Genomic DNA, 12,785 nt, shown 5'->3' on the forward strand with positions numbered 1-12,785 from the left:
TTTTGGTAATGAACGCTTTCTGGTAGCATGGTCTTGTTGTCTTTAAACCCGTAATTGGCCATTTATAACGTGCTTGTACGAGCTACAACACTAAAATTACAATATGTTTATATTGCAAATGTGTATTAACTAAGACAATTTATATTTAAGAATTGAATTATAGTTAAATTATGATGTATACAAAATATGATATTTAAATTTGGACAAAAATCTTCACTGAACATTGAAATAACTTTTTGTGTCTTTGAACAAGACATAAAAATAAAATTTCCCAAGAAAAGGAAATTACACATTTTGTAAGTGTTATCTCTGAATATTCTTAGCACATTATACATTTAATTTGTTTCATCTAATTTGTTATTGAGAAAGATTATATAAGATTATTATTGGTCGCATACAAGTGCATGTAAAGCACTATTATCATTGAGTTGTGTATGTTTTCAGAACACAAATAATTAGTTGTTTATTTCTATGCTGATAGAAATATAAAATTAATTATTTGTTTTCTAAAAGAATTCTAACAGTTAAGACTACTGCAAAGCTGCTTCACATTTAAAACAACATTATTTTCTCTTTTTTAACTCAAGATAATTTTCTAAAAATAGTTCATCTATTGTAAATCAGAACTGATGCAGTAATAGTAAGGACATCCATTAAATTTAACAATAGATTTTAATGTTAAAAAATCTTAAGTTACATATTTACAAATTGGAAATCAAATAAATTTTACATGTTTTCATTATTAATTATTAAAATATTGTTAATTTTGTTATCTGTTAACAGAATCTATCAACGGACATTGCTATATTTAATCTACTTATAACGACTTCAGCTAAAAATAAAATTCACATCAAATTTTTAGCATAATTAAACAAAATAACAACCCTGAGATTCCTATGTAAATTAATTATGATACACCGAATAAAATGTTTAGCTCATGATTTAAATCCATTCTCTATCGGGGAATTTTACAAGCATGAATGCCTGCTGGCCAAGAAGCTACCACGATGCCCACGTGTTCAGAATGTCAAACATTGCCAGACATTTAGAAGCAAATCATAAAGGTACATTTATAAAAATTGTATCACCAATTATAATTTTGAACATTATTTTTGTTGTTTTCCAAGAGCTTCAGTGGTATGTTGATGTTGTGAATTTCATACACTCCTTGTCTGTTATAATAAAGTAAAGATAGACTGTGATGTACTTAATCCTGAAATACATCATATCTTATAGTAATACTATTTTATTTTATAATTTAAAATCAAATAAATTATTAAAATTGTTTGATAAATAGGTATTTGTTTTGATATTTGTGATTTGCTTTATATATGTTACTTGCAGATCCTGGACGTGGTTTGTTGTTAGGCGACAGCGGATATCAATGTCGACCATTCCTAATGACACCCATATTGCATCCAAGTAAGATCAGTTGTGATTTTAAAAATCATAATTTGTTAAAACCAGTTTATTTTAAAAAAAACTTTCTATTTTTGGTATAATTTGCAAAATAATCTTGTAAAAAATGATTTTAATTATATCAATAATATGATTATTTATTACATACTCATTAAGATATAACCTGTAATAATTATTAGATAAAAAATTGCTAAATAAAATAATAACTACATAAATACTAATATGCTGTTTAAAAAAAGGTTAAATTAAAAAATGAGTAATTATTATGAGCATGATATAATAATCATTATTGTCACCATTATCACAGGAAATGAAGCCGAGGTGCGGTATAACCAGGCACACACGAGCACGAGAAATATTATTGAGAGGTGCTTTGGGGTTGGAAGCGAGCCTTCCATATACTGCATGTGGAAGTAAATTGAATATTTGATTAAATAATAATAAATTTAAAAAATGAATGAATAGCATATGTTTTCAATATGTCACAGTTTGACATCTTCTATATGTCCGTTTTTACCTATATTGAATTTTCATGCGCCGTTCCATAGTTAAAGTGCACGCGAACGTTTTATTGTCATCGCGCATGCGCCGACTTTTCTGTTTGTCCTCGTTTGTCTTTGTCATGGTGATTTGTCATTGTGTCGTCTGCTGTTGTTGGGTGAATCGGAATACTTCGGATTTATACATTTAACAATGTATATCTACGAGGTCGGTCGAGGCTATCCAACTGCTGCACGTGCTTTCATGTGAGCACTGTTTACCGTATCCGTCCAATTGTTTGTTATGTTTTATGTTTGAATGAAAGAAATATTGAGGGAAAGGTTCCTTTTGGGTTGTTCGTTCACCCTTTTTTCCTTCCCCGCCAAATTCCTTCGTCCCTCACAACCCTTCAGAACTTTCACAAGTTAAGAGGTTTAGAAATCTGTTACTCTTTATATTAAATATACAGGAGATTTATTATTATTAAATAAACGGACACTGTGGCCCGTTTTATACGGATAAATATAAGTAAGAACCTATGCCAGGACTTAGTTGATCATATATAACACCCCTGTGACATTGGGTGCCATTGGGGTTTCCGTTGGGCCCTAGTGTCAGGGCGGCAAGATCGCCGCCACCGAGGATCGGGCCGGACAGACGTCGGTCCGGAGGATGCCTCAAGGCTGAGGCTGAAGAAACCAGGCTAAGTTTTTTTGTGGCGTTTTTCTGGACTTTGATCTGGGTACCAGCGGATGCAGATCCATAGGCGTACGCAGGTTTGAGCAGAAATCGGCGCAAGATAGAAGTCCGTATTTGGAGATACGGAAGAGCGAGTTCGAGATTTCACGAAGTCAGGTTCGTTGCAATATCTTTCTTCGTTGGAATTTTGGATCCATATGGATTTTCTATTATGCATAAGAGTTTCTTGAAATTTTAAAAGCTAGCTAGTGATTTTTTTAAGTGCGCGCACTGGTTATTGAATAACTACGGTAACACTGGAGCGATAATCACGACGTGTTATTCTTTCGGAGGAACAGCGGAGGACAGTTGAACTGTGAATTTCTGAACTTTATAGATATTTGCAGGTAACTCCTGTAGATTATCGGTGTAAACTTGTGTGATTTTAAATAATTATTGTGTATATTGACGGTGAATTATGTACTTTGTGTATTTTCATGTTGTCACTTAATTGGTTGTTTTGTCACATGTTTTCGTGGTAAAAATTTTAATTGAAATAATTTCTAAGTGGAAAATTATTGGTTTTTCTAGTCAAAATTTAGTGTGAATTATAAGATATTTTAAGGATAAACTGTATCGTTTTGATATTTTTTGAAATCACAGTGTCTTAGGGTAAATTTTGAGCAGTTTTATTAAAGATTTTGCCTTAATTTTTTGCAAACGTTAGGGAGTGTTTATTTATTGAGTGTCCCAGTAACTGGCATAAGTTATAATTGCCCAACTATCTAGCACTCTGTCTATACATTACCTTTGCACTGCACCTACCCCATAGATGTATGATTGAGAAGAGGAGCGAGTGAGGTTAATGATATATGTTCTGTGTTGTGGTGTCCTTTTGTCTTTCTATTTGTGTTAAAGCTACGTTTAAATCAGACGAGCGCATAATTTTATATATTGTCCGTATTTTTAGCACATCGGTTGTGCGGCTCAATTATTCGACTTTTGCGTTTGAAAATATTATCTCGTGATAATATTTGTGTTGCAACGAAGGTCTGATATAAATATTATAGCAGATTTTTTTTGTATTTGTGGTGCTTGGTAAGAATACCATACACACGTCTTAAATGTTGGTAGTATTTAAAAGTTGTTTCTTTGTGATATTATTGCAGTTAGTTGTAGACCGAACACCATGTAACTGGATTGTTGATACAGTTTAGTCAGTCAGTGTGTCGTGTGTACTTTTATAGGGCACTGCATTTGAAGATAGTTATTTCAGTAGAATTTTGTTTCATGGATATTATATAATTTATATAGATATATGAACTGTTGAGGAATTAAGGAGTATATTCTAAAGTGGTGGCCAGGTCATATTTAATTCTACTTTCAAATTTCAGCAGCAGTAATATTTTTTTCCTATTGCAGCTATGTCCTAAGTGTTCACATATGTACTTTGAATTGTTTATATTTATTTTTAGTGTATTTTGTGTTAAACAGTTTGTACTCTTTGAGTCATTGAAGGTATAAACAATGGCAGACAAGAAAGGATCCAATGGATCCGGAGCAGATGCTGATACCTCTTTGTCAGAGGCACCATTAAAGCAGATTGTAGAGGCACTTAAGAAAAGTGGTGATTATGTTGTTTTAAATAAAGAAGAATATGCTTCTTTACAGAAACCGTCGTTTACGGCAAGTACACCTGGATTTGGGACACATGGTCATGCAGGACCTAGGAAGCCACTTACAGAGTTTATTAAGGGGCTTAGTTCACCATCATATTCTTTTAATAATTCTCAAAATGGTTCACATTTACAGGTGCCCAGGTATGAAACGCCAAAGCTTCCTTATTTTTCAGGTGATCTACAACCTATCAAGGGCGATGAAACGTACGATGTATGGCGGTTTAAAACCAAAGTTTGATTTCAGAGAATTTACCGGAACATGTTGTATTACAGGTTATCCACAAATCTTTACGTGGTACTGCCAGACGTGCTCTTATTTCACTTGGTGAACATGCAACCAGTCAACAGATATTAGACAAATTGAGATTCTCTTTGGTGAAGTTTCAAATAATGAATCTGTGATGCAGACTTTTTACAATGCATCTCAGAAAGTTTCAAAGAATGTTACCGCGTATGGATGTCGGCTGGAAGCTTTACTACAAGTTGCAGTAGAAAGCGGTCATGTTTCTTCTGTTGCTAGAAATAATATGTTACGTTCAAAATTTTGGCTGGTTTACGTGACGAGAAGCTGAAGATACTAACCAGAAAAGAGGTTCGATCAGTGGAGCACGAGTTGTCAGCTGCTAGTAGTATTTCAGCAATAGTTAATACAGCTCAACAGTCCACAGCAGTAGACAACAAAACTGTTGATGAGCTTACCAGTAAAATGGACTTACTCATGAACAAAATGCTTTCTCTTGAAAAACAGATGAAAGAGAAACCAATAGATGCTGCAGGTTCCAGTAATAATGAATTTTATTGTAGGGACAATAACCAGAACAGACAAGGTGGGTATACACCAAATCGAGGTTATTAACATGGTGCAAATCGTGGTAGTTACCGTGGTGGAAATCGTGGAAGATACCGTGGTGGAAACAGCCAGCGAGAGGGTAGTTATAATAACACATCTCAAAATAACCCAAAAGCCTAGACTCCTCAGTTGCTGGGCAAACTGGTGAAGTCAATATTGGAAATCGCCCTAAAGCAAAGATGAATTTGTTAGCAGACAGGATGGTAGGAAAAGCCAATGAAGGCTCACCAGTAATTTGTCGTGTTACAACAAATGTACTTGTTGATAGTGGGTCAATGGTGACTTTAGTTTCAGAGTCGTTCTTCAATTCTCTTGAACCGAAACCAGATTTATGAAGTATGTCATGTTTCAATTTAGATCTCGTTGGCGTGTGTGGTACACGTTTACCATATTTAGGTTACATTGAGGGTGACATTTTGATTCCTTCTATTTGAGAACCCAGCATTATTGTACCTATTTTGATTGTTCCTGATACAGAATACCGACAGAGTGTACCCGGTATTATTGGTACTAATGTTTTACGTTTTTTGCAACAGGGATAAAATTTCAGAAGATCCTTACAGCATTGCTTTAGATGCTATGAATTGTACAAATTATGTTTCAGTGAAGACAACCAACAAGTGTCCAATAGTCATTCACCATAATGAAGTTTCAACAATTTCAGGTTTTGTTCGGAAACAGAAAGGTATCAAACCAAGATGTTCACAGATGTCATCAAAGCCCTGTGCTCCGAGACCATAGCCAGGTCAGACGGACATCCAATGGCAGAGTCTTTCGTCATTACAGACAATGGTAACCTTGGGACAGACACAGAGTATCCTACCTACCAAGCTACAGGCCTAAGTGAGGTAAACTGGAAGGAGGAACAAAAGAAAGACCCTACCATTTCCAGGATTCACCATATCATTGATAACATACTTCTACTACCTAAGTACCAACTGAAAAAGGAATCCAAGAACATACAGAAGTACCTGAGACATAGGAGCTCTTTTACCATCAAAGACGGTATTGTATACAGAAAGTGTCAGATAGACGGTCAGGATATGTTACAGCTAATTCTTCCAGAGAGCTACAGAGACTGGGCCATGAAAGGACTCCATGATGATGTAGGTCACCAAGGGCGAGACAGGACACTTTGGTTGGTAAGCAGAGGTTCTTCTGGCCAGGCCTGGAGAAGGATGTAGTGAGGAAGGTTCAAACCTGTCCCAACTGCCTGAGGAGGAAGTCACCTACCAAAGCCCAAGAACACCTGGTACCATTTACAAGTTCTCATCGCATGGAGCTGGTATGCATAGACTACCTTTCGCTTGAGAAGTCCAAGGGTGGATACGAGAACATCCTCGTCATCACAGACCACTTCACTCGCTATGCCCAAGCCATACCTACTCGCAACCAGACTGCACAGCCCGAGGCTAGAGTCCTGTTTGAGAATTTCTTCTCCCACTACTCGTTTCCAGCAAGACTGCATAGTGACCAGGGAAGATACTTCGAGAGCAAGGTCATTAAGGAGGTATGCAACATAGCAGGAGTGCAGAAGACGAGGACTACCCTTTACAATCCTACGGAGAATCCAGTCACCGAGCGCTTCAATGCGACACTACTTGGGATGTAAGGCACGTTGAATCCAGCCGAGAAGTCCAACTGGAAGGATCATGTAAAGCCCATGGTTCAAGCCTACAACTCCACTAGACATGAGTCCACAGGCTTCTCACCACACAATCTTCTCTTTGGATGGCACCCGAGACGGGCCATTGATGCGTTCCTTGGGGTGAAGGACTCTATAGCTCCATCCACCAGCAAGGACAACTATGCAGCCAAGAATAAGAAAAGACTGGACATCGCCTACCAAACAGCCAAGCAGATCTCCGAGAAGCAGTATGGGCGCCACAAGGCAATATATGACACCAAGGTACGCCATTTCACGCTCGAGATTGGTGACAGGGTACTAATCAAGAATGTGACGCCAAAAGGGAAGCTGGACGACCAGTTGCAGCGAGACCCATACCTTGTGATGGAAATCCCAGACCAGAAGATACCAGTCTACAGAGTGAAGAAGGAGAGTGGCAAGGGACCAGTTAAAACCCTACATAGGAATCTTATACGTCCTCTGCACTCTATCCCATATGAAAATACTTACCCGGAAACGACAAAACCACCCATACCAAAACAGAACATATCAACACCGGAAATCGACACGACCATGGAAATCAACTTTCCATCAGAGTCGGAGTCAGACAGTGGTTCTGAGACAAGTGAGGCAAGCCCGAGAATTATCATACCACATAGGAGAAGACCGTTACCACAACCCTGTGTCAATTTTCTCGACCGGAGTTACCATCTAGCATCTCACGTGCTCCTTTTGACCGTAAATCCAGTAATAATTCTACTGGTAGGTCCAACCTAGCGTTTAATTTTTAGCGGTACACACCTGGTTCTAATAACGCAAGTTTTTCTAGGTCTCAACCTCACAGATATACTGATTATCACTTTTCAGGTAATAATATGTCTTATCAGAACCAATCTTTATCCTAAGGTCATAGGTCCGAGTCTCAGATTGCAGACCAGAGCAGAAATAATACATCACAGGCTCCAACGCTGGTGTTACTCCAAAGACCGCACTTTGCAGAGCCGGTGTTTCCAGAACGGCCACATGCTGCAGAGCCGGTGGTACCACAACGACCACAGAGACAAAGGAGAAAGCCAGATTTGTATGGAGATTGGGTTCAACCAATTACAGCTCATGTAGAGACTTTCCCCCAGGGTGAAATTTATCATGTGTGACAGAGGAGAATGTCACAGTTTTAATAAGTTGAAAATGTACTTTCATTTCATTGAAAAGTTGTAAAATGTTTTCAGATGTCTTATTTTGTAGGTCTGATCTTTATTAAGTTTCAGATTAAATACAATTATTTTGTTTCAGTTTGAAATTCTCATTTCTACTGATTATTTTCAGACATCTAAGATGAGTGTCTAACACAGAGACAGTATGTTAATATTCATACATGGTGATTATGGCTACTATTGCATAAACTGTATTTTATGTTATTTTATTAGCCATATAATGTTTTACCCTTCTTTTACAGTTATTTTAATGTATTGTTTTCTTGCAGATGATTGAAAAGAATATTTGCACATTATGTTTATATGATATGTTTTGAATGTTAGCAGTACCATTTATTTCAGAAAATTGAGTATGTACCTTTAAGAATAAGTGAATAACGATCTTTTAATTTCAGGTACTATGTGTTACCACATTTAATTATATGTGTTTGTGTACCAGTCTTTAAAATAATTAAATGTTAGGCAATAAACTTGAAATATCTGTTGCAGGGAAATAAATCCTGTATAAAATGTTGATATGTCTATTGCAGCTACTTCCCTTGGTTGTTAACACAATCCAGTACTAAGCTGATGAATGTGGCACTTACCAGCATCAACTGATATTGTTCAATTCTTTCCGACATGTTATTTCACAATGTTAAGCATATACGTATACTTGATATTAGAAACCACTGGAAGAAACTATTTTCAAATGCAAATACTTTTTGAGATATAGTTTTACTTGTAATTCAGTTTGTCATAAATCAAGTTGATTAGTTAATCATAAAGTCATACCGGGTACTTTACAGTTGTATGTTTTGTGGATATTGTAGGTATTTTATTAGTTAAAGAGTCATGAAATGTCAGGAGACATTTTTTTCTCTTAGCAGAGGAGAATGTCACAGTATGACATTTTCTATATGTCCGTTTTTACCTTTTTCCTCTGTGTTAGTAAATTTTATAAAGAAATAGTGCAATTTATGTGCACTACAAGCTTTGAATTGTTTCTAAACAGTAACAACTTTGTAAAGAAAAATGAATTATTTATTGCAATATACATTGTGAAAATACATGAACATATGTAGTAAAATAAATAATATTGTATTAAATGTTGTTGCTATTAACAAATCAATGGATCAAAGAAAAAGAGTTAACAGTAAAATAACATTAACAAGAATAATTTTTTAATGTTTTTCTATACGTAAGTCTGCAAGCCGGGCCACTTTTCTGAAGCATTCTGCCCCCGCCCTGCTCATCTTAACCTGGCTTTCCGGTGCCTCTAATTGGGCATCTTTGAGAGTCCTTAAAGAACAATGTTCAAAAAGTATGTCACAAAGAACAATGTTCAAAAAGTATGTCCCAAAGAACAAGTAATTGATCTTACGTTTTAATGTACAATTACTTTTATGAAATTGAAGGTTAAACAAAAATACATAATGATATCAAGCAATAACATTTCATGAACTTGCCAATTAAAAAAATAATCTCACAAAAAGAAAAGTCATGATTTATCAATAATTATAGTACTCAAGTTTACATATTCCAATGTATACCTCTTTCTTCTTCTGTCACTGGAAATTTCTGTTGAGGCTGATGGAACAGAGGTTGCTAGAATTGAACAACAAATATTCGAATATAATTTATTTTCAAGTTATTTAACTGAATAAAAGAGGAAAAAAGAAGACAATGTGGTGGTGGTAGTGGTGGTGGTTGTAGAAGAAGTAGTAAACGTGGTAGTTTCATAAGTATGAGTAATAGCAGCAGAAGTAGTATTAGTACTTAGCACTAGAAGAAGCAGTGGTAGTAGAAATAGTAGCATTAGAAGTAGCAGTAGCATAGTACTTGTAGTGGTAGCGGTAGCACTTGCAATGTTAGTGGTACTGCTAGAAGTATTTGTAATAGTAGCATTACATTTCATGATGTATACAATTCATTTCAATAAATAATATAGGCACTGTTAAAATTTACAAATAAAAAAAATATTATATCGTACATGTTCCTTTATAGACTTTTAATAGTTTTGATGAAAGAACCTACCGGTAGTTTTTTCCTTGGTTTTCGACGTATCTGGAAATAATATTAAACAAATCTGTATCTATTATGAAAAATAAAGGCAATAGTTTCCCCTCATTGGTCCCCTACACATTGCACCAACACGGAATCTTTTTGGAATCGCTCATTAATTACACAGGTTAATTTTGCGAAGAATAAACTACACATATTCATATGAATAGCATGGAACTTATCAAAACCGCATTTTCAAACATATGTGTGCATCAGACGAATATTAATGCACCTTTGATATAATTATAACCAAGGAAAAACTTTTTTACTTACACAAAGCACATGTCAAAAGCATATAAATTGAGTTCACCCAAACATTTTTGGAACAGTCGCTGTGAAAAGTCAACGTCATTCAGTCGGTGGATGTTGAAGTGGACAGTCGCATTTCGGTGCTTAAACGTTAAAGGATGGAGTTTTAGTGTATGTACTTACTGTATTAAACAGTTTCCGCCACACCGAAGGGATCTGGGATGTCCATGGCGGTAATAATATCAATCATGGGCAGCCCCAGGAAACTCGGCGATGGAGGAGTAACCGCTACAACGATTTGGATTTAATTTAAATTAATGCGTGAATGTGTTCCGAGTGTAACTGATTTTGTTTCGAAAAGGATTGGAAAGGATCTAATGTATCAATGACAATCATCAATGGATAATTAATAGCACATGGTAATAAACGAAATGTTTTAAATTATTCGATTAGTTTTCATACTGGTATTAATAATATTTGGGTATGTTAAACATATTGATTTATGAAGATGAAATATCGGGAATATCTTTCATGTATATTACTTTAATCTTAAAACAATATTGAACAAACTGATGACGGTATCTGCGTCGTCCACGATGCCGTGAAACGAGGCCGAGGTGGCGAAAAGACTCGCCACCGCCTGCGAGGTTTGTGACATCTCTGGCAGTGGCGATCCTCCCCCCGTAGCGGCAGCATGGTTTCGCTCTCTTGAAACCTCGGATTTCGCGTTTTTTGTCTAAAATCAATATAACACAGATGGATACATTTCATTTCGCCTTTTAACATTCTTTAATATTCTGGCATTTCTAGGTGAATTGTAGATCTATGAATTGCAAAAAAACAACGTGATTTTACTACGGCAGTCGAGGGTTCGAGCCACTCTCGGGCAAAATATATATTCCTCAGTGCTGAATTTTGTCATAAGTTAAATTTCTTTCAATCGTTATATGGAAATTCGTCTTTTTTATGTAAATTTATAATAAAAGACATATTTATTCTATATTTACAAGTTTCTCCACTTTTCTTTTTCTTGTTGGAGAGTCCTAGGGCCGTGGCCGCAAGCATTTACCCCCGCTATAAGTTCACTCCAGATTTCTCTTACTCGAGCAACCATGCCCGGACCGCCCGAGCCATGGTTCGCTCTAAGCTTGTGAATGTTCGTTTTTATGAAATCTGTAATTACGTCAATTTCTCTGTCGCTAAAAGCTTTAGCCCGTTTTGCAGAGTCCAATGAAAATGACGTCATCTTTAGCTATTGCATTGTTGGTAATTTTACTGCGGCAATTTAATAAATTATAATGGTTAGGTAACCGCGCCGTAACCATCGTTTATACAAATGAAAATAAACGGTGGTAACCTAACCATGTAAATAACTGCGGTAATCAAATTACCACAGTTAATTTAAACCATCGTTTATACATACAAAATAACGTATGTGCATTATTTTAATCTTTAATTTTGTAACAATATACATTTGAAAACACAATAGTTACTTAAACAACTTGAACAATAAATGTAAAAAAAACAATGCAACGGAAGGGTACATATTTTTCTTCTAAACAAAGCAATATATCGCCTTCTGATAAAACACCCAGCTCTCCTTTCAAAGTTGAATTTCAGCCGAAATAATAACGGCAACAACACAGCATTAAACGCTAATTGAATGATATATTCTTAATTATTATAATCATTTTAGTATACTATGTCCATATTTTAAACACACACTTTCTAATTTGGCAATACCAGCTTTACTACGAATGCCTATGTAAACCACGACATATATATATCCCAACAAAACAAATATATGTTTATGAAGATTGTAGTGAATATATTTTTTTACTTATTTGAAGTATATGTACCACCTTGTGACTGAATCTCAATATATAAAAGATATATTCATGAAGAATAAAAATGAAAACACACAGTGGAAACTCGTGTGCTGTGTCTACGTTAAACCACCCACGCGCCCATAGCACACACTAAAACATATTGGACCGCAAGTTTAAGTTTACATTTAAGCAATCAGTCGGCATTTCGCAAAATTTATACATGTAAAAATAATAGTGTACCGCATGTAAAATTTCTCTAAATTCGACCTACAGTACATCGTCATTTTAATACAACAAAGCGGTTCTCTCTTTCAGTACCTAAATACTATTTGACCTATAAAAAACAATACGTGACATGTTTGGCTACATTTTGCTGGAGCTTTAGATGCCTACGTCACTTTTAACATGCTTAATGCTGGTCAATGATATCAAAATATATTTATTTGATTGTTATTTTTTATCCTTTAATCGATTAATTCGATTGGTTGAATTGGTTGTATTAACGTGCTCTATTAATGTGTTCAGGTCTGGCATAGAATGACGGCATAGGATAATACTTCGTTGCCTGTTACGCTCGTTTCATTTCCCAGACGCTCTGGTATGTAAGTTGCTGTTCAATTGTCCACAAAACGTTGTTAACACATACACTGTGTGCTCTATTGTCCTCATATTACCGCAACTGTCCTCCTAATATATGGATTGGATACGGAAATTGTT

This window comes from Dreissena polymorpha, unplaced genomic scaffold (assembly GCF_020536995.1).
Source record: "Dreissena polymorpha isolate Duluth1 unplaced genomic scaffold, UMN_Dpol_1.0 chrUn027, whole genome shotgun sequence".
In the NCBI taxonomy this organism is placed as follows: domain Eukaryota; kingdom Metazoa; phylum Mollusca; class Bivalvia; order Myida; family Dreissenidae; genus Dreissena; species Dreissena polymorpha.